The 18,555-nt window shown below is 41.2% G+C and overlaps 7 non-coding genes across 7 annotated transcripts; all 7 read left to right on the top strand.

The window, feature by feature from the left end:
- The first annotated feature begins 13,026 nt into the window (after positions 1 to 13,026).
- Positions 13,027 to 13,100, top strand: trnat-ugu. Its single transcript has one exon. It is a non-coding gene; the product is annotated as a tRNA-Thr (tRNA).
- A 784-nt stretch (positions 13,101 to 13,884) lies between these two features.
- trnat-ugu lies at positions 13,885 to 13,958 on the top strand. Its single transcript has one exon. It is a non-coding gene; the product is annotated as a tRNA-Thr (tRNA).
- Positions 13,959 to 16,825: 2,867 nt separating this feature from the next.
- On the top strand, positions 16,826 to 16,899 carry trnan-guu. Its single transcript has one exon. It is a non-coding gene; the product is annotated as a tRNA-Asn (tRNA).
- A 380-nt stretch (positions 16,900 to 17,279) lies between these two features.
- trnat-cgu lies at positions 17,280 to 17,352 on the top strand. The gene has a single exon. It is a non-coding gene; the product is annotated as a tRNA-Thr (tRNA).
- A 167-nt stretch (positions 17,353 to 17,519) lies between these two features.
- On the top strand, positions 17,520 to 17,593 carry trnat-ugu. Its single transcript has one exon. It is a non-coding gene; the product is annotated as a tRNA-Thr (tRNA).
- A 602-nt stretch (positions 17,594 to 18,195) lies between these two features.
- trnak-cuu lies at positions 18,196 to 18,268 on the top strand. The gene has a single exon. It is a non-coding gene; the product is annotated as a tRNA-Lys (tRNA).
- Positions 18,269 to 18,445: 177 nt separating this feature from the next.
- trnat-ugu lies at positions 18,446 to 18,519 on the top strand. Its single transcript has one exon. It is a non-coding gene; the product is annotated as a tRNA-Thr (tRNA).
- The last annotated feature ends 36 nt before the right edge of the window (positions 18,520 to 18,555 follow it).

Raw genomic sequence — 18,555 nt, 5'->3', positions numbered from 1 at the left:
GAAATCAGGTGTTCCAGTCACTTTCATGGCCACAGGTGTATAAAATCAAGCACCTAGGCATGCAGACCGTTTCTACAAACATCTGTGAAAGAATGGCTCGCTCTCAGGAGCTCAGTGAATTCCAGCGTGGTACTGTGATAGGATGCCACCTGTGCAACAAGTCCAGTGGTAAAATTTCCTCGCTCCTAAATATGCCACAGTCAACTTTCACTGGTATTGTAACAAAGTGGAAGCGATTGGGAATGACAGCAACTCAGCCACTGAGCGGTAGGCTATGTAAAATGACAGAGCAGGGTCAGCGGATGCTGAGACGTATAATGCGCAGAGGTCAACAACTTTCTCCAGAGTCAATCACTACAGACCTCCAAACTTCATGTGGCCTTCAGATTAGCTCAAGAACAGTGCGTAGAGAGCTTCATGGAATGGGTTTTCATGGCCGAGCAGCTGCATCCAAGCCACACATCACCAAATGCAATGCAAAGCGTCAGATGCAGTGGTGTAAAGCACGCGGCCACTGGACTCTAGAGCAGTGGAGATGTGTTCTCTGGAGTGACAAATTGCGCTTCTCTATCTGGCAATCTGATGGACAAGTCTAGGTTTGGCGGTTGCTAGGAGGACAGTACTTGTCTGACTGCATTGTGCCAAGTGTAAAGTTTGGTGGAGGGGGGGATTATGGTGTGGGCTTGTTTTTCAGGAGCTGGGCTTGGCCCCTTAGTTCCAGTGAAAGAAACTCAACATACCAAGAGATTTTGGACAATTCCATGCTCCCAACTTTGTGGGAACAGTTTGGGGATGGCCCCTTCCTGTTCCAACATGACTGTGCACCAGTGCACAAAGCAAGGTCCATAAAGACATGGATGAGAGAGTTTGGTGTGGATGATCTTGACTGGCCTGCACAGAGTCCTGACTTCAACCTGATAGAACACCTTTGGGATGAATTAGAGCAGAGGCTGAGAGCCAGGCCTTCTTGTCTAAAATCAGTGTTTGACCTCACAAATGTGCTTCTGGAAGAATGGTCAGAAATTCCATAAACACACTCCTAAACCTTGTGGAAAGCCTTCCCAGAAGAGTTGAAGCTGTTGTAGCTGCAAAGGGTGGACCGACGTCATATTAAACCCTATGGATTAAGAATGGGATGTCACTGAAGCTCATATGCGAGTCAAGGCAGGTGAGCAAATACTTTTGGCAATACAGTGTATGTCTGATAGGACATCTTTGACCCAATTTGAGTCTGCCTGGGCCTAAGGTTGGTGCAGGGATCCATATTTATTTATTTATTTTGATTCCAGTCTGCAGGCCACATTGGGCTGGTCTTGACCTTGAGTGGAGAATCTCATCTCTAAAAGCTCCCATAAATCATCACGTACAGATCCTCTTCAAGTCTTCATTTCTCTGTGATCACCCTCAAGATGACACACTTCCTTTATCAGACACTGACATTTGTGCCAAGAAGGCCAACCTTCTTTTTAATTCCAAAATTTACCTGGATATGAAACACACATATTGACATTTGATACAGTTCTAAAAAAATCACAGCGAAAGCACTAGCACAAGCCTGTCCATGACACACAAGCAGTCATACATTATTCAAGCTGAAAGTGGTATGAGGAATAAAATCAATGGTTACAGAGCATTTGTTGCCTAACGTCAGCATGGGTACCTCCATCATCCAGTGGGACTGACGTCATAATGCACATAAAAGGGTCCATCTTTCCTTATACCTCCACCACAAGTTTCTTAATCCCATCGTTTTAAAATGCCCCAACACAGGACCAGCCGGATGAAAGAAATCAAGGTCTGTCTGAGTGTTTCCAAGCACTGAAAAAGACTGAGTCACTGCCATGTCTCTGTGTATAAAGGTATTGTAATTCTGTCCCTTCTCTGCAATCTCATCTCATGAATACACAGCTGGCATAGAAAGGACACACTGATAATGCCCTCCATCCATTATGCATGTGTTTGTGAGTCTGCAGCCACGACTGTGTGCTTTATGTATGTCTTTAGTATACATATTTAAACACTTCAGGCTGCTGTTGTATTTTTCATGGTAATGACTCTGTTCCCTTCCTGACAAACAGTTAATGTCTTAATAGACAGATTCCCTCTGGAAGAATCCGTTACACCAGTGGTCTTCCTCTCGTTGTTTGTGTTTAGAATAAATCAGTGAACTCCAGAGCTCTGATGCATGCTCCTCTCTTGGAACGAGTAATTCTATATCCTCCTGAGACCCAGAGGAAAAAAAGTTTTGCTTTTTTGATGTCTTTATGATAATTTAAGTATTGTGGTTGAAAGAAACATGTTGCAAAAAAAAACATTCAAAAACATTGTATATGAAAAACAGATTTTTATGATGTGTGTGGTCCTGTCATGGTGTTCCATGCACCATGTATTTGTAACTGACACTCTTACGTCTGTTAGCCCTGGAAACAGTGTCTGCCACTGAAAAGCATTGTAAATATCTTTTGTAATTGAGGGTAAAATCTCAGACGTTCAGTTTAACACACGTCTGATCTATTAATGATGAAGCCTGTGGTCCACTGATGCCAGCCTTTGTAATTTCAGGGTTCTTTTGTTTTTCTTTTAACTGTGAATAAAGTCTACATTCCCAGGAGAACTACCAATCTGCATCTGTCTCCAGCTGTGCTTTGGGGTCTTAATCTGGGGCTATACATGCTGTTTAACCTCGATGGTATGTCATGAGCGGTCTTGTAAATAAACTCACCTATATGTGAGAAGTGTTACTGCACAGGTGTCAAACCCAAGGCCTGCGGGCATGATCTCATATTTCTGTTATAACCGGCCCATCAGTCTGAGGTCTGCAGATTTCCTCAAGAATAAAAATGTAAACTTATCCTTGATTATTTAAGATATCCTTGTTACATCACAAAATCTGAAAAAGTGAGGAGTACAGATATTTGGATAAGAGGTCAGGAATGTGGAAAAAGAAATTTATTTGTGTTTTAATTTCACATTGTCAATTTTGCATCTCACAATTAGGGTTAAAACTTAGGATTTTGACTTTTAATTTCATATTTTGAGCATTTCAAGTCATGATTTTGACTTCTCATATAATATTTTGAGCTTTAAGATTCATAATTCTAATTTTAAGTGATATTTTGACCTTTTTAACTAATTATTTTGTATTTTGCCTCATAATTTCAACTCCAAACTTTGACTTCATAATCCCATAGTTTGACCTTTTACACTCATAAAATTTTGAGTTATATTTTGACTTTTGATTCTACATGATTAAAAAACATTATTTCATATTTTGACCTTTTAAACTCATGATTTCAACTTCTCACTGATATATTTGCCATTAAAAAAACATTATTTTTCAATTTCAAATTCATGTTTTGACCTTTTGGAAATAATAAATTTACTTTTGTCATAATTTAAGCCTTTAAACTTAAATTCAGGACACAATGAATCAGAATCAGCATTATTAGTCGAGTATGCCCACCGCAACAGTGACAAAAATTAAGATTTAGCTCTTGTTAGAATTTTTTATTTTATTTTTTTAGGGTCATCAGAGTAAATCTGCGTTACTATGAGAGAAGTCAAAAAACTTGGGATGCGGCACAATCTATGCTTACATGCCAGTTTATCAGAAGTGACATATTATTAAAAATACAAATTTTTAGGCTTTTCTAGCAAGAACATATGTCCCTGGCCTGTCCACAATCCCCTCAAGTACCAAAAAAATCCATTCCCTCCCCCCTCTCTTTCTCCACCTTTCAGAAAATGTGTGCTGAAACAAGCCATTCTCAGATTTTCCCCTCATGATGTCATGTGGGGAGTTAGCACTGCCCCCAGGTTCGGTTGGCCTTCCTCGCTTGGAAGAAAGTTCTGCCACACCCATTAAGCCACATCCATTTCCTGAGAAGGGTGGAGTCAGACAGCTCAATAACATTTAAAGTCACAGACACAGAAACAGCTCGTTCTGCACAGGGCTGAAACAGAGAGGTTTTTAGACATGCAAAAATTCCAATACTGGAGTGTCTTTTCAGCAACATACTTCACAGGCATGATTTGAGGACCTCTGAGACCAATATAAACTTGTCTTAAAGGGGTAATATGTGACCTTTAAACTGTGTCCATATGTTCCCCATGTATGCCCCTCACTTACATTAGCAGTGGCAGCACAAGTTGGTGCTGGGACCAAGTTCCCCACACACTCCCACCCAAACAGATTCACATGCTCATTTGTACAAACACTCACAGGCACACACAAATTCTAGACAACTCTGCAACAGAAAATGTATCCAACTATGTAGAACAAGACTATGACTCTGTCTTAAAAGCAGCCTTTGATCAGCACCACAGGCAGCAGCTGGGACAACAGTTACCATTGGTGACATAAGCTCAAACCACCTCACTGTTTACATTCAACCAAACGTCCAAAAAATAGGCAGCTTGAACTACTCAACTAACATATGAGCTAACAACAGAACTGCTATATAAAAAACATCCCATTCTGTAACAATTCACCAATTAAGAGTTTGGATACTGAACTCAGCAGTCCATTACTATCCTGCTAAGTCCACCTTCCTGTCTTGGCTGTTCTCTGTTGACCAAATTGCAAATCCACTGAGTCTGTCTTGACTCATGCTGCTCCTTAAATATTTTTGCATTTAGAGTTTTGAGAATGAATCCAACAGCGGCTGGTATGGTTAGGTATAGCTGTAATGCTGTGCAACCGCCCTAAATTCATATTTTAGCCCTGATGGTGCATTCCTCTATGTCTTCATACAATCAGAATCTAACTCAGTCACTGACTTTCATTTATGAACAATAAATCTGGGCCATCTCTGTGCATTATTTAAAAAGCATTGCTGTTACTCGGCTCAGCCAGCAGTCTTCTCTGTGATAGGACTGTATTTGCATTATAATATGTTTGAACTATTCTGAAATGTTCAATTCAAATGAAGCTTTTCAAACTAGAGACATACGCATCAAAGTATGCAGAAGCAATGTGACACTCAAACTTTCAATGATCAGTACAACTTACAAATAAATAATCAAACTGAAGTTGATCAATATTTCTCTGATATTACTCAGCCTGTGGGTGCCTGAGTCTCTTATATGAGTCACACAGCTTTGTTGAAAACTGGTAAATCTGCACAGAACTCACTCCATCAGGATGAGAGCGTGCAATGCAGCTGTGCACCAATGGTTAACTTCTAGGCTTCTTCCATTTCATTTGAAATGCCCTGCCTTCTGTGTCCACCTCTCTCCTCAGACAGCATGCTCTCTGGGCTATGTAGCATCAGCACCAGTGAAGCACCAGTACAAATGTTCCTTCATGCTTATGAAGATCATTCAAAGTGCCATGTTTGATTAATTTATTGTAGTCATATTTACCTCTTACTCTGCTTTGTATATAGTTCATTTAGGCTAAAATTTCTTTCAAAAATGTCTGAAAAATGAATGTAGAAAATACCCTGAATCTCACCAAGATTGTTAGGGGCCAGATAAAACCCTTCCCACCGGCTGAACTGTATCATATGTGCAGTATGACACTGCTAATATTAAATAATGTCATGAGTCCACAGTGTGCCGTGCCTGTGGTGGGGTGGTTTGGAGACATCTCTTTTTTGTGATATGGGCCTTTAGATCAGAGGTTCTCAACCTTTTTAGCCTGTGACCCCCAAAATAAAGGTGCCAGAGACCGAGGATCCCTCTGTCCTGAAGGTGGTTGAACACAGCCATGCACATTCAAGAACAGTCATGTGCAGACAAGGTCGCCCATAAGGGAGAAGAAAGGAGAGAGAGCTTCCTGGCCCAGCCAAACTGGGGGCCCATGGAGGACAACAAAAGTATGGTCAATTGTAAAGTTAAGCTGTGATATCCATAGTATAAAGACTTCTTAAAAATGTAAATCTATTTTGTAAGAAAAAAAAGAATCAAAATGGGTTAAAAATGGGAAAAATATTGGTTAATAATGGCAAAAAATGGTGGAAAAGTTGGTGAAATTGGATCTTAAAAGTGGCAAAAATTATATAAGAATGACAAAATTTGCTGAAAAAAGGCATAAATAGTGGTAAAAGAGAGGTAAAAAAGTGGCTGAGAAGGCTTTAAATTGGCAAAAATGGGTATAAATCTGGTGAAAGGGGAAGAAAAATCAATATAAACTGGCAAAATAGTTTTAACTTAGAAAGAAAAAAAATAGGCAGATATTGGTCAAAATAGCAAAAAATGGGCATAACAGAAATGTGGGAAAAAATGGGCATTAAAAGTGGTAAAATGAGATTAATAGTGGCAATTATGGGTCAACAGAGGCAACGTTTGGCTTATGTGGCGAGACGTTGTTTAGAAGTGGAAAAAACAGGCAGAAAAATTGGTGGGAATGGTTTAAAATGGCCAAAATAAGTGTTAAATGACAAAAATTTGTGAAAATCTGTGGGGAAAAAATGATGAAAACTGGTTAAAATTTGGCAAATTGGTGTAAACTGACAACGGTGGAATTGAAGAAGTCAAAGCAGCAGTCACGCACAGAGTGTCAGTGCTGGTATGAGGGAAGGGCTTTGTTTTGCTGCTTGTGATGGAGCTCCGGGTCGCTGCATCCGTACATGCCGCTGCCATGCTTCCTCAGTAGGTAGCATTCAGTAGTCTCCTGTTGATGAGGCAGCGTTCTGTGGCAGTTACTGGCTGTTGTTGTTGGCTTTAAAGCTAGCCAGGAGTTGTCGTTGAGACCAAGGTCTTCTTTATTGTCTTTTTCTTGATGGAAATTTCTCATTCTTCCTCTCAAAGGTGTCCTGGACTTTACATCTTCTTTGTTGTCATAGGTTGCAACATATGTTGTCAACTTAATTGTGAAAAAACACGAAAATTCAAAGATAAAACTCAAGGGTGTGTCTTTCTTATATCTTGTTACGAAACTAATGTGATGAGTTTCTGTGCAGCAAATGTGTTTATCAGAGAGCAGTGAAAGAGAGAGAGAGAGAGAGAGAGAGAGCATGTGCACTTATTAATTGATCATGGATGGTGCATATGTCCAAAACTAAATATCTTTAAAGTTAATTTACTAAAGTGAGTCTGGCCAGTCTGAGACCGAGACCAGACAGAGTTACACACTCTGCTGGGTTTGCTACACTTCTGTGTGTAGGTATTTCATTTACTTTTTGATGCCTTGTTTGTTTTAATGATGTGTCTTCACAACGAGACTGATCAGACTATAGTGACCTGGAGTCAAGCCACAGAGTCTAGATCATCAACAGATACAAGAGAAATGAGGCAGCATGCACTGAGAAGCAGCGCGGGACGGAGTGAGTCATGCCAGAGAACAAGAAGCAGACGGGTCAGCAGGTGGGTGTGGATCATGTCAGAGGAATGAGAGGAAGCAGCTGAGGAGGCAAGCGGATCCCCTGACAGTAGAGCAGCAGCATCCGCCGGCACTTCTTCACTCATAGCTGCCGCAAATCTCAAAATTTTGGATCCTGATTGATTCATGAGAGGCAGAGCAGGAAGGCTGAAGTTGGAGGTTTTCTAAGTCCACCTCAGATCGTCTCCTCGAGGCTGGAGCATTGTGGCAGTTGGCGTAAAGCAACATTGGAGCTAGCACGAAGAGCCGAGAGCTTATTAAGAAATTTGAAATGAACTCAGACTCTCTGATACCCCGCTGTTAAGAAGCATTTATCGGTTGATATTTATTTTTGATAATTTTGGTGATTCTAAGTCTACCTGTTATTGTGAATTCCAGCTCCTGGTACATTTAGTGAACTCTGCTCTGATTTAAAGAGCCTGTTTGTGTCCTGCTTGTAAATAAACCAGTGTTGTAGGCCACTTAATAAAAACGCATGCTATAGTCATATCTTCTTTTTACTAGCAGTGTTTGGAAGCTGCATTTTTCAATGTAACAAGAGTGGCCAGGCCACACAAGGATAACTCAAGGACAAAACTACAGTTGCATTGTCATGGTGCGTGACGACTCCAAATTGCTCTACACATGGATGAAATGACAGGCTGGCAAAAGCCCTGGAGGGATTTAACCCCTGCTTAAATTTAGGGTCAAAATAATATTTTCAAACTTTATTTTCAGACAATCTTTTCAGTCATCAGAGGCGGAATTATTTCTTGATCACTGGAAAGTTTGTGCGTGACAGCCCTTTAAAGTAGATTCTTTGTAATGAGAATGATTTGCACAGAAAGAGGCACATTTGTCCCCAGATGAGTGCAAAACAATTCATTTAAAACAGCACGAGCAGACAGAGATGCTGTTTTATTGCAGTGAAAAAAGGGGGCTATATTTAATCCTTCTGTTTTGTGAATAAGGCAGAGTGCACACTAACATAAATCCCCCCTTCCCATCATTGTCAACAAAAAAAAAACAGATAATTTGATTGTTCTCAAGCTTTTCTTGCCAGATTTTATGATCTGAAATCATAAATATTAAAAATTTTCATTAACATTTAATTTAGTGGGTCCTTATTACCTAGTAAATTTATAGTAATACATGGTAATTATCTATAAATTTCTCAAGAATAAAGTGGCAGTAACCTTGTAATAAGTTGGCATTTTTCCAAGAAATAACTCAGAAACATGGTTATATTAAGAAAATGAATTATAATGCATTAGGTAATACTGCATATATACACTTATAATGTTGTGCATTTCTCTGGTAATTAGGTGGTACACTAATGCCCAATCCTAAACCTAACCCTAGAAATCACTTGAAAATTATTAAAGAAGGCCTCACTTTAATTTGGTGGGCCAACATGAATTAACTGCCAGCAATTGTCAAGCAAGTTGTATTGGAAATGATCATTTTACTATCTATTTATACCTACCAGAGAAATGACGTGATAGCACGAGGGTTGGGTTTAGGGCTGAGGCAAAACACCACCTAATTACCAGAGAACTGCCACACTATTACCAGGAATTACTTGTTAAAATAGTGTATGACTAGGTCAATACTTACATAATATTGCCAAGTTTTTATTCTGCACCATGTCAATTTAATAATTACTACCTTATTCTTAAGAAATTACCTGATAATGACGGATTAATACTATAAATGAACTAGGTAATTAGGGCTCACTAAAATAATGTTTATTTTAAGATTAGCAATCCTTTTGTGTTGGGGACAGCCAATCGTGTACTCTGTGGATTGTCTAGTGGAACGTAATGACAGGAAGCAAGCTAAGGGAGGAAGGAAGGACATCAGGGGAAAGACATTGGAAATAAAGGACTAAACTCTGTGACAAAAATATGTTTTAATATATGCCCTGTAAAAACACCAAAATCCAACTGCAAGGAGTGGAGTTGAACTGACATTGCCTCAATGGACGTTGCAGCTAGCTAACGGTTAGCCACACTTGTTTTATTTTACTCTAATGGCACTTTTGACAGCACATAAGACGTGATTGGGCCAGTAAACTGTCATTATTAGGAAAAATGAATGGGCTGCCGCCCCCGCTCTATGGGTAACCTGACACGCCAGATGGATTTGTTTCACACATCCATCTGGTAAACCCCTAAAACAAGGAGAGTGATTGGATGAACGTTCTGTGTGTCACATCTTTACGGGCCAATCAGAGCAACCAAACATGTGACGTTGTATCCCCTACAGAGGTGTAAACTCTATAGAGAACTGCATAATACGAACCATGGCGACTGTAGACATGTCAGTACACAACTTTTGTTGTTTTTGAAAAGAAAACAACTCAATGCTGTTAGCAGCATCCACGCTGATGTCTTCTGCCATAATTGCACCTGCTTCTTGTCGCCCAAAAGTACTGCCCCTTGACGCTGATTGGTCCTGTCACTTTCTAACCGGGCCCAAACTGTTCAGATGGGAGCTTTGCAAGATGGATTCACCAGTGAGAAACACAGAAACGGGGGAATCCATGCTTTGCAAGGTTACTCTATGGGTACATGTTTGACAAAAGAATGAAAAGATTGCATACAAAAAAAAAAAAAATTAGGTATTTCCTCCAGAAAGCCTGGAAGCACTATTTTGTTATGCAACAAAGTGGCTATGTGTTCCTCCACCTCACTGCATCACTATCCCCTGGGTCTGCAGAGAGCTGTTGATGACATCAACAAATTAAACTTGAGTAAAAGGACGTGCCGTCAACTGTGGACACAAGAGAATACGGTAACATGGAGTATGCAGAGAAAGATTCCCTGCAGAGGGAGACTCAGTGGGCCTAAAGACTGAGAGGAGTAGGCTTTCAAAACAAAAAATAAACGCTTAAAATTTGTCTGAATAGTCTACATTGAAACCAACATGGTCAGTGGCCTTGTTTGACCCATCTATGTCACTGTATAGAACAGCTTTTATATAAGATGCTGACTGAAATGTCCTGTGGCTAATATGACCACTTTTACCAAGTACCTTACACAGCCCATCTTCAAAAACTCTTAAATACCCCTTTAACATGAGTTATGGTCAAAGAAAACCATCTGTGTGTTTTAAGACAACCACTAACAGATTCATCAGACTGAAAAAACAAACAGTTTTGTAAATATCAGCCACAAGGTAACACATCTTTAGTGCATCTCATCCACTCTCACATTTACATACATTTGTAAGAATAAACAGGCACCTGCTAATGTACTGTAGATATCATACGAGCACAGTCTTAATAACATCCTCCACGTTCTCTAAAGTTTTGTTTGTTATTACACAAATGCTTAAAATTAGCCAATAATTACCATAATCAGTCCAGGACTGAAGCAGCACTTCACTCTGATTTATTTTCCTCTTTCCCTGGCACACTGCCTCTCATAAGCATCCACCTATATGAATAAAAACCAGCAGGTACAGCCTGATGTATCTTGCATGCATGACTTGCTTCATTACCTTGTATACCTGAAAAACAACCAATTACTCTTCTTCTGATTCTCTCAGTTTAATGTATTTTTCATGCTTTCCTCAAACATTACTGATCCTGTCCCCTAAAGAAAAAATTAAATGTCAGAAATGTTTTCGTACTAATGCCGTAACACCAAATGTAATTTAGAGCAGCTGCGCTCAGTAATGGAGTGCTTGTCTCTTTACAGTTGAGGGTTCAATCCCCAACTACTGTGGCTGCATGTCAAAGAGTCCCTGAGGAAAATATTCCACCCCCAATCTTCTACCTGTGTGAATGTGAATGGGATTAGCTAAAATTAATGAACACTTTCGACAGCAGCCTTCACCATAGACATCAATATGTAGATGCCACTGTGCCCGCCGCTGTGATACACCAGAATCACTTGGTAATACATTAATATGGTATCCTGAGACCTTTAGAAATAGCCACAGTACTGTTTTAATTACAGTAATTACCAACACCGACCCTTCCAGGAAAGGGACTTGATATTTAGACATGCTCATACCAGGCCCCAAGTGATAATCTGGCATATTGGGCATTTTTCCAGGAGGCCCACACATTCTGAGGCTGGTATGATTTGTTTATGGGTTTTTTTTCCTTTTTCTTTTTTTTAGAGCACAGCCAGGGACAGTTAACTGGCCAAATGCTGTTTCCTAATAGTGATGGGAATTTCGTCTCTTTTCAGTGATCCGGATCATTTGGCTCGGCTCAGCTAAAAGACTCAGCTCTTTCAGCTCCCAAATGGCTCTTTATTCGGGTACCAGTTTGGCTTCATTTGACCTGCCAGTTTTAACAATGTCAAAATATATGACTGATATTTGAGCAGGTATTTTACTCCAACTATGCTACGTTTTTAAAATTGATGAAAAGTATATAATGGGTTTTTTGTTTTTTTTTTCCAAATATAGTGTCTCCCCAAAACACCTTGCAGGCCAGATGAAATCTCATTGGCTGGACTGTATGACACCCCTTGAAATAAAACATTACTGTTACACTATCAAACACAAATCCTTAATGCATGGTGGGCCTGTGTTAGAGGACAAAAAATCATCCCCACTAATCAATCAAGTAACATACAGACACACACAATCTATATAAAAATAAAATCAGTAGTAGTAATAATGATATGAAATGGCTCTCAAACGGGATCCAGCTCATATCGTTCATGTAGAAGAGCCGGCTCTTTGAACCAGCTCGTTCATGAACGACCCATCACTATTTCCTAAAGGTCCGTTTACACCCCTCTCCTCCCAGCTCTGCTTTAGATTATAAGTGAAGTGTTTTGAGGAAACAAAACGTAAGCGTAAAAACGATCTATGGTTTTTGAAAATAGTCAAATTAAAAAACTGTCAATCAAGTGGCTGCAAAAGTTGTGTCATTATCCTCAAAGTTCTCCATATTATATCAGTTTGCTCAGATGATGAAATCTGAGCAAAAACAAGCTATTTTTGCTGCTGCTGTGATTTTTTCTAACCAGTCCAGACATGAGCTGTCTGAGGGCAACTGCAGTTCTGCAGACATACATGACTTTTGAGAAGTTCTTTTGGTGTCACTTTCAGCTTATCTAACAAAGGGGTGCTCACTGTGCTGACTGCAGTTAGAGCATGTGCTCCATAGTTCTACTGGAAGCATTGTCCACACAGATTACCTCAGCTCTTTGGTGCACGCCATCCCCTGCTCTCTATTTTTCAACTCCGTTTCATTCATCAGCCGGCCTGCAAATACAGGTGTCATGGCTTAGAATTTTACTTGGGAAAAAGTTTGTCAGTTAGTCACAATAACATGACGATGCTAATTAAACAGTAACATATGGGGGATTTTTTTTGGATGCTTAATTGAGTGCTCAACAAGGTGCTGTTAATTGTGAGGTTTGCTGGCAGTTTGTTAACATGGGGTGTACTGGAGGCTTTGCCACATGGGAGCAGCTGTCAGAACCACTTGACAGCTCAAAGCAGCAACAAAGTCAAAGTGATCAACATCAGGCTGTCGCGATGCCTTTTGTTGAGAACTTTAGCTCAGTCTTACAAAAACATCATAGTGAGTCATACTGGGAGCAGAGATCAGTAAGTCTGTTTGTTTACGACATTAATTGCTTGAGTAGGAATATTTGGACCCCAACGGTGCAGGCGCCCAGTTTAGGGGCTTTTTCACAAGACTTGATGCCCAGATATTTAAAGCCATTAACCTAAAAAGTGCATTTGACAGGGGCGCTGTGGCTTAGTTGGTGAAAGCACCTGTCTTGTAAACAGGAGATCCTGGGTTCAAATCCCAGCAGTGCCTTCATTTACCCCTGATAGATTTATTTTTGATCAGACAGGGACACTTTGATTTGATGAACAAGAAAGTACTTTTCATGCATCATGCCTTGGAGATTGGGCTCAAGGTACACTGCATGTGTTGACTTGCGATTAAGGAGAGTGTGCATGTTTCAGTGGCGCAATCGGCCAGTGTCCTCAGCTGTTAACCAAGAGGATGGTGGTTCCATCCCACCCAGGGACGGGGTAAGTTACTGGATGCTCCAAGAGCAAGGAGGGCCTCTTCCTTGACTCGAGGATTTTCCATGTGCTGGATTGGTGCTGCAGCTTGCCAAACAAGACATTACTGCAGGAAGTTCCACTTTGGCCGATCAGCGTTGCAGATGGCTGGGGATGATGTTCTCGGTGAGACCTCTCCGCCTCTTGCTTTATCATTCTCGTATATAATCAGAGATTTGAAATGAAGTGTTTCTTGAAGTTTCCAGTGCAATGTTGCTGTCTCTTTCCTGGACTTATCTGAACAGGAACAGCAGCAGGATGTTCCCAGGCTGATCTGATTTGTTAAAGTCTAAATCAGGATCTCTGAGAGAGACGCTCAAGCGATGGCGCTGTGGCTTAGTTGGTCAAAGTGCCTGTCTAGTAAAGAGGATATCCTAGGTTCAAATCCCAGTGGTGCCTTGTCTGTATTCTTTATGCAACAGGTAATTTCCTACATCCCAAGCGCAGTATCTCTTCAAGCAGAACTCAATGGAGAAAGATTTGATGCCCAGATGTTTGAAGCCATTAACCTAAAAAGTGCATTTGACAGGGGTGCTGTGGCTTAGTTGGTGAAAGCACCTGTCTTGTAAACAGAAGATCCTGGGTTCAAATCCCAGCGGTGCCTTCATTTACCCCGATAGCTTGATTTTTGATCAGACGGGACACTTTGGGTTCGTTGGAATAGTCCATTTTGCTTAGGAAGGTTCCTAACTGAGTGAAATGACCTGGAAGCATTCTAGCCTCGGCCATGATAAAGGGTGTTCAAATTTTCCAACTGAAAAGGAAAGGAGTTTTATTATTTCCTCTATTTTTTCCTTTAGCCTAGGAGACACTGGACCATCCTTTACCATAGGAGAGATGAAAAGACGACCAACAATTCTTTGTGTAAACTTCATTTAAAGTGCCGCACAAGTGAATATTTTGACTGTAACTTTACTAGCCCTGATTTAAACTGTAAAATTCATTGTAAAACATATAATACATGTGATACACAGAAGGCAGTAGGGATGAACAGAGGAATAATAAAGACATGAAAACTAGATCATTCAGCTTAGGATAACGTATTCATTTCCTCTCATTTCCATTTTATACTAACAGTAAACCGATCAGTCAGTATTTTAAACTGTATTTATTTTATTTTGAAATATCAAAGTAAATGTGATAAACGTTTATGAATCACAACCAATTAAAGCAATAATGTCAGCATGTTGCCATATTGTGAACATTATATCTGTTATTATAATTATGCAAGGAAGACGTGGTTTATAAAGCTTTTCACAAAGCGAGCTGAAAGAAAGACTGAACCAGAGTAGACTCTGTAATAAAATTAACAGAGACGAGAGAATTAAAGACAAAATGGATAGGTAGGGAATAAAGCAAAACTATTTAATATCGTTGTGAAATAAAAGGACTTGAACATTATTCATCTAGACGTATTGACTTAGCCAAAAGTTCAGATTAAAACAAAAGTTTTTCTTAATCTCTTAATCTGAATTTGCAGGAGCACCAGTAGTGCCTCAAGGCATCACTGGTGCTCCTGCAACCTTTCAAAGATTAATGGAGACAGCCGTTGGAGACATGAACCTGATTCAGGTACTTGTGTATCTTGATGATCTAATAGTGTTTGGATAGACACTAGAAGACCATGAGGAATGTCTCCTCAATGTTTTGGATAGGCTAGAGAAATGTGGCCTAAAGATCCCTGTTGACAAGTGCCAATTCTGTCAACCCCAAGTCAAGCTCCTTGGGCACATTGTCTCTGCCAAAGGCGTTGCCACAGACCCCGAGAAAGTCAGTGCAGTCACCCACTGGAAGAAACCCACTGACCTAAAGTCTCTGAGATCCTTTCTAGGATTCTGTGGGTACTATCGGCTGTTCATTGAGCACTATTCTCCCACTGTACACCCTCTCCCTGACCTAACCAAAGGATACCCTCCAGCCCAGTGCAAAAAGAAAGACACCAGCAAAGAAAAGAAAAACAGCTATGTTAAGGTTTCAGAGCCTTTCAGTGAGCGTTGGACCCCAGCTAGTGATGCAGCCTTTCACACCATCATCTACAAGCTCATCCATGCACCAGTGTTGGCTTTTGCTGACCCAACAAAGCCCTACATATTGCATGTAGATGCAAGCTTGAATGGCCTGGGAGCTGTATTAAACCAGGAGTATCCTGAGGGACTCCGCCCAGTTGCCTTCGCAAGCCGCAAGCTGAGCCAGCCAGAGCGGAACTATCCTATCCATCAGCTAGAGTTTCTAGTTTTAAAATGGGCTGTAGTCGATAAGTTCCATGACTACTTGTATGGTGTTAAGTTTACTGTGAGAATGTGCAACAATCCCCTCACGTATGTTTTGACAACTGCCAAGCTTAATGCCACTGGGCACAGATGGCTAGCTGCACTCTCCACCTATGACTTCAGTGTTCAGTATAAGCCTGGCCATGAAAACACTGATGCTGACTCACTGTGGAGAAACCATCAGGAGACAAAGGAAGGACATGTTGAAGTTCCTGCTTCTGGAATGAAAGCTCTCTGCTGCAGAATCACCACAGATGGCTCCAGGAAAAGCACATCTCGATTTGTTGACCAACCAGGTGCTTCCCCTGATGCCATTCCTGCTGTTTATTCCTATCTCACACAAATTGAAGGGAGTAAGCTTGAGGAGTTAAGCCATAAAGAACTGCTAGAAGCCAAGAGTTCTGACTGTGTCATCAGTAAGGTCATGCCTCAAGTAAAGCAAGGCAAATGTGACTCCGCCCCTAAGCACCCAAACCCTGATGTTGCCTTGCTGCAGAGAGAAAATCCCAAGCTACAGATAAAGCGTGGCCTCTTGTGCAGAGTTACCGAAAGACCCTCTGGAAGAGAGGTCAGCCAGCTTGTCTTACCTTTGCAGTACATGTCCATGGTTCTGAAGTCCTTGCACAACGACAGTGGCCACCTTGGCATTAAAAGAACCACAGAGCAGTGGCCAATTAGACTTAGTCTGTATAGACTTCCTTTCTATTGAGCCTGACTCCAAAGGCATTGCCAATGTTTTGTTACAGATCATTACACAAGGTATGCTCAGACATTCCCAACAAAAGAACAAAAAGCCCTGACTGTTGCCAAAGTCCTCTTTGAAAAGTTCTTTGTTCACTATGGATTACCTGCATGCATCCATTCAGATCAGGGATGTGATGTTGCAGCTACCAAGGTGCACAAAACAAGCACACCTCTCCAGTGACGCCGTCTTTCCCATGCAGTCATGAATGAACTGATTACCTTGGGGGGCGGTGTTAATACACTATGTTTGTAGAGTTAATTCAGTCATGTGAATAAACACATGAAAAGCATGGAAAAGATTCTGTCTTAACTAACTTCATAAAGGCAATTAAAGTTTACGAACTTAGGGCGATACCAAGTAGATAAGGTACAGAAAGAGCTACATATGCATCATGTCTGGGCTGAAGGTACACAGCATGTGTTGACTGGCCATTGAAATGCCAAAGGGAGTAGGCATGTCTCTGTGGCGCAATCGGCCAGCGCGCTCGGCTGTTAATCGAGAGGATGGTGGTTCGAGCCCACCCAGGGACAGGGTAAAAGTTTAACTTGGTCCTCCAGGATTCAAGGTGCAAGGAGAGCCTCTTCCTTCACTCAAGGAACTTGCTGGATTGGTGCAACAGCTTGCCAAACAAGACATTACTGCAGCATGTTTAACTTTGGCCTTTCAGCTTTGCGGACTGCTGGGGATGATGTGCTCCTTGCATGATGCTCCCTGAGACCTCTCTTCCTCTTGCTCTATCATTCTCCTTACAATCAGAGATTTGAAAATGAAGTGTGTCCTGAATTTGCTTGTGCAATGTTGCCGTCCTTTTCCTGGACTTATCTGAACAGGGACAGTAGCAATATTTTCATTGACTGATTTGATAAGTTTAAGTCTAAGTCAGAATCTCTGGGAGAAACAGTCAAGGGATGGCACTGTGGCTAAGTTGGTCAAAGTGCCTGTCTCGTAAACAGGAGATCTGGGTTTAAATCCCAGCGGTGCCTAGTATGCTTTTCTTTTTGTGGCAGGCAATTTCCTGAGTCCCAAGCGCGGTATCTCCCCAAGCTGAACTCAATGGAGATAGGCACAGATTGCCTGCTCACTGAATTATCTTTCAAGAGTTGATGCCCAGATATTTAAAGCCATTAACCCAAAAATTGCTCTTCCTAGGGGCGCTGTGGCTTAGTTGGTGAAAGCACCTGTCTTGTAAACAGGAGATCCTGGGTTCAAATCCCAGCGGTGCCTTCATCTACAACTGGTATCTTGATTTTTGATCAGACCGGGACACGTTGATTTGATGGACAAAGATGTACTTTTCATGCATCATGCCTTGGACATTGGGTTCAAGGTACACTGTATGTGTTGACAGGCCACTGAGATCCCATTGTGAGTGTGCATGTCTCTGTGGCGCAATCGGCCACCCAATCGGCTGTTAACCGAGAGGATCGTGGTTCAAGCCCACCCAGGGATGGGGTAAAAGTTTAACTTGGTCCTCCAGGATTCAAGGTGCAAGGAGGGCCTCTTCCTTCACTCAAGAAACTTCCATGTGCTGGATTGGTGCTGCAGCTTGCCATTCAAGACATTACTGCATGATGTTCTTCTTTGGCCTTTCACCTTTGCGGGATGATGTGCTCCTTGCATGATGCTCCCTCAGACCTCTCTTCCTCTTGCTCTATCATTCTCCTTAAAATCAGAGATTTGAAAATGAAGTGTGTCTTGTATTTGCTTGTGCAATATGCTGTCCTTTTCCTGGACTTATCTGAACAGGGACAGTAGCAATATGTTCACTGACTAATTTGATAAGTTTAAGTCTAATTAAGAATCTCTGGGAGAAACAGTCAAGCAATGCCACTGTGGCTAAGTTGGTCAAAGTGCCTGTCTCTTAAACAGGAGATCTGGGTTCAAATCCCAGCGGTGCCTAGTATGCATTTCTTTTTGTGGCAGGCAATTTCCTGAGTCCCAAGCGCGGTATCTCCCCAAGCGGAACTCAATGGAGATAGGCGGAGATAGGTACAGATTGCCTGCTCATTGAATTATCTTTCAAGAGTTGATGCCCAGATATTTAAAGCCATTAACCCAAAAATTGTTCTTCCAAGGGGCGCTGTGGCTTAGTTGGTGAAAGCACCTGTCTTGTAAACAGGAGATCCTGGCTTCAAATCCCAGCGGTGCCTTCATCTACAACTGGTATCTTGATTTTTGATCGGACC

This window comes from Cheilinus undulatus, linkage group 18 (assembly GCF_018320785.1).
Source record: "Cheilinus undulatus linkage group 18, ASM1832078v1, whole genome shotgun sequence".
Lineage (NCBI taxonomy): Eukaryota > Metazoa > Chordata > Actinopteri > Labriformes > Labridae > Cheilinus > Cheilinus undulatus.
The sequence above is the reverse complement of the archived record's forward strand: the minus strand, read 5'-3'. Positions and strand labels throughout refer to the sequence as shown.